Below are 4362 nucleotides of genomic sequence, written 5' to 3'. Positions count from 1 at the left end.
GGCTGGCCAGCAACCCACTCCCCCGCTACTCTAGCTTCCTGAATATTGAAACAATGCAGGTTTCTGTCAATGCTCTTCGCTATGAATAGATAGAAGGTTCTACTGGAACTGAGGCAAAATACACTAGACAACTAAAACCTATGCTTCCTCATTAAACAACCATTTGTTGTATACCTCCTATTTTTCTGGCACTGAGTATAGATGGTACACAATGAATAAGTAACTCAGGCTTTTTGAAAATTTATAGTCTGAAGGATGAAGGAAATAAAAGCCCCTGGTTGTTGTCAATTTAATCATTGAAAAACGTTCAAGACTGGTGATAGTGCCTCATCTTTTGACTGATTTGTTCACGTGTATAGGTATGAGTGTATATACTTGTGTATATGCGTTTGTGAATATAGGGCAGGTAATACAAATTACTATATAAAAGCACAAATTAAAGTGAAATCTCATTGGGCAAAGTGACAGCTGAGTGTGCAGGACAGAGTTTGTAATCCTCTTCTATGCCTTCTACGGTGGTACATAGCCTTGCCCTACATACAACGTATTGTTATATATCATTTTAAGGATTATATTTTACCTCTATAAAAAGGATTCTATGACCCTTAAGACATTAAACTTCTTTGTTACCTTACCACCTATCATATCTCTGTTCAATATAATTTTCTATGTTTATAAATTATTAAATAATGGAGCACATTCAAAGTGAGCTGAATCACAGGTTTTCCAAAATGTGTTCTATTCATTTTTATTACTGTTATAAAATACCTAAAGTGGCATAATGTTAAAAAGGAAAGAGGTTTATTTACCTCACAGGTCTAGATCTTGAAGGTCATGTTTCCAAGATCAGGTAAGGTCTTCTGAGGGCTCCATTGCAAATTGTATCACTGTGGCAAGAGGTCTTGAAAAAATGGAGAGATCGCAGCAGCACAGGTGAGCATGGATGAGCTGCATTTTTGTCCTCCCTCAGAACCCTGACTATTAATGGTGCAGTAGTAGTACATTTCAATATAAAAAAAGAGAGAGAGAGAGAGAGAAAAAAAACCCTGGAGAATGCTCTCAGACATGTATCTTTGATTGTCACGCTGAAAATATTCCAAAGCACAGAAAGGGAGACGGGCTCAATGATCATGCAACCTTAGCTATGTCATTGTTCAAATGAGAAAACTGACAACATAGTTCTGAGCACTAACATCTGTCCCAAAGAATCTCATCTGATTTAGTGAGACACCAAGGAGCACTGTCATATGTAAAGGACCTTGCTAGATCCAAAGAGATGACAGGCAACTATGGTGTGCATTGATTTCTAAGGTACAACTGAGAGACATTTATGTTAATTCACTTTTTTTCTGCTAATTTACTTGTTCCCTAGAACCCCTCACCTCATCAGCTTATCTGTAAAATGGTCCCTTCAAATATGTAGCGTAATTTAAAAAGTGAAGACAGATGAAAATACATAAAACTCAAAGTAAAATTACACATTCACTAATGGGATGTCTGTAGCCAGACCCTTACTATACAGGATAAGTCCTTGACAGGCTTATTATTAGCACAGTTGTTGCCTTTAGAATTTAATCAAGACACTAATTTCAAACTGAAACAAGTAGGGGGAAAGAGAGCACATCAAGGACAGTAAATTGAACTCTAGAAGACTAAGCCTCCGGAGGCCTCAAAAGTGAGAAACAGGAAGCTCAGCCTCATGCAGTCAGCTGCTCACAATATATTTGGTAAATGTCGTATTTCAAAAGATAGCTTGCAATAGTCTGAGCTCACAGGCCAGGGATAAAGCATTTGGTTGCAACAAGTCTAACATATGCGTGATCATTTCTCATTTTAAGTGAAAAACCAGACTGGCACAGAGTTTAGAATTTTCGAAACAATTTAGCACTCTGCACAGGGGAAAAAAAATCAAATGACTATTTTGCTGGTAAAAGGAGCATCTACTGTTCATGCCAGAACCTAGTTCATGTTACATGAATATGTCATCTCTCATACTTGTAATCCACCCATTTTGGAAATATGATGCTTTTAAAGGAATTCTGGAAACATAAATTTTATAAAACAACTGAACCTTTGTTCATTTACTAGTTTTTCCTGTGGATTTAAATGAAAAGATGTTTCCAGTGTTTTCAGTGGTAAGCTTTAGGTAAACTTTTGAGTTTCAACAATTTTCTTTGCTCTATGTCACATCATATTTTCAATTATTAAATCCATAATCTTGAAGACAGGCATAATTTTTGTAGCTTACTTGTAAATTTGTAATTTCAATGACTTGGTTTGTGCTGCACATGAATAATAAACCATCACATATTAAATTTGGAGAGTACCAGAAGTGAATAGTAAGATTTACAATGTGCTGTGAAAATGATATTCATTATTATCTTGCATTTTACAAATCTGCGGTAAAATAGTGCAGACTTATATTTACTTTTAATTAATAAAACCGTGGAAGTTCGTCGGGATGGATTTTATGTAAGAAATAATTCTCTACTAGCTAGTAAGTGCCTACTTTGTAGAAGGAACTCTTGGCATTTCCTGCCTTGAACTAACAAACCTGTTCATCCATTTGAAAGACAATAAGGCCTTGCTAAAAGCTTATCTACACACTACTGATGGCCCTGTTCTGTTCTTGCCAGTGTGCCCTGCCTTTAAAGGCAGGTCAGTGGGAGGGCCTTTAACCCAAGGGAGAGAGAATTTGAAGTATCCATGTTCCTTTCCTTTTCTTTTCTTAAATTGCCTTTGTAGAGCAAGACATTTATTAGTGAGCCTTGACAGATCCTTGAGACTTACAAAATCACCCGTGGAGGGATAATAGGCTAACTTTGGATCATGTTTGAACTTCTCAGCTGGTAGTCATTCAGCAATACCCTCCCCTGGAATCTCAACTCACCAGCCTGTCTACACTCCTGCTCTATTTTATTAACAACTGTTTTTGGTTGATGCTTAGTTTAAAACTGGGGTGTAGGAGGGCTATTGTTACATTCAAATTAGAATATTTTTTTAAGTTGACTCTACCCTTTATAGTAAGTGTTTGACTTTAATTTGTTCTTTGAGCTCACTTCTCCCCTCTTGTTGTCCATGCTGATCTCCACACATATACATAGCCATAGTATTTACCACTTATTTGTACTCGAATATCTCATATGCACGAGTATAATTCTCTAATTGTCTTACATAAAACATGTAATTTAAAATATGTCGCCTTTTGGCTTTTGTATTAGCATTTATATTTGAATATAAATATACTGATATAAACATATACTGGAACCCTAGTTAATAGAAATTACATGTTTTCTTACAGCCATGCTCTTATTAAACTGAACAATCTTAACATTGCTTTAGAATTTGGTGGGTGGAAGGAGGTGCATTCAAAAGAAACTTTCCATCTCATTTCTTCATATCACATTATGCTTTTAATCTCAAATGACATTTTCCAGCATGATTACTACTAACTAACTCCAGTTGACCAACTCAATTGCAACTTTGCTTTGCCATTACAAAATGTAAATTCAGCTTGGAGGAAACATTTCTTACCATTGAACAGGATAAAGATGTGTTTCTGGTTTAGAAAAAAAAAATTACTTAAGGGTTTTGGAAATATCTTCATCACTGTAATTTGTGGTTGTCTATTGGGGCTACTTTAAAGAGTATTTCTGAGCATGCAGGTGCATGTGTCTCTGTCTGTGTTTCTGTGACTTGACTTTGGCTCTTTTTGGGGGGTCATATTGTCTGTTTTGGCTTATTCAGGTTTGTTTTGTTCATTTTAGATGCCTGTTTGTTTTCTGATGAGAGAGAAAGAAAGGAAGAATACAGATTTGGATGGTCAGAAGATGGGGAGGATCTGCTAAGTTACTTAACTGAACCCATTCTTATATTAACAGGATGAATATGTTGAGTTGCACGTTCTTTCTATTTCAACCAGAATGTAAACTCACGGTTCAGTAAAGTGTCTATGCACAGTACATAAATTACCTTTCAATGATTTCTTTATGCTTCACTTTTCTCATAAATCAAATGATTATAATCTATTTCAAGGATGCTATGCAAACTAATTTATATACCTACAGACATAGTAGTTCCTTATGGCTTTTTCATACATGCTTAGCTTTTGTTGGTATGTACCCTGCATGATCGGTCTTAACTGCTTTCTATAGTTCCTTGGAAATATCTGTTCATGTGTAAATCTTTTCTCAACTCCTATGTTGAATTTCTTGTTTTAGACCCCAGCCTTTTAATTCAGTGACTACAGACACATTTTTGCTAAATCAACGTCATCCATTTCTAAGTATACTTCTCTTACTTTATAACTTAATTTTATTTTTATTGAATAAATTTTATCATGAGATGTATTCTGATCATAGT

General features: G+C 35.5%; 1 protein-coding gene across 6 annotated transcripts in view; it reads left to right on the top strand.

The window, feature by feature from the left end:
• The window catches only part of Tenm1 (teneurin transmembrane protein 1), an 803700-nt gene that overhangs the window by 205614 nt on the left and 593724 nt on the right, over nt 1–4362 (top strand). Inside the window, exon 1 of one of the 6 annotated variants that reach the window (XM_031355210.1) lies at nt 3856–3890. The exons of the other annotated variants lie outside the window; for them this stretch is intronic. The gene's annotated coding sequence lies outside the window, so the exon portion shown is untranslated. Of the gene's footprint in view, nt 1–3855; nt 3891–4362 lie in introns of those variants that run through there. 6 annotated transcript variants of the gene reach the window in all.

This window comes from Mastomys coucha, chromosome X (assembly GCF_008632895.1).
Source record: "Mastomys coucha isolate ucsf_1 chromosome X, UCSF_Mcou_1, whole genome shotgun sequence".
NCBI lineage: Eukaryota > Metazoa > Chordata > Mammalia > Rodentia > Muridae > Mastomys > Mastomys coucha.
This window is presented reverse-complemented; position numbering and strand designations above follow the sequence as displayed.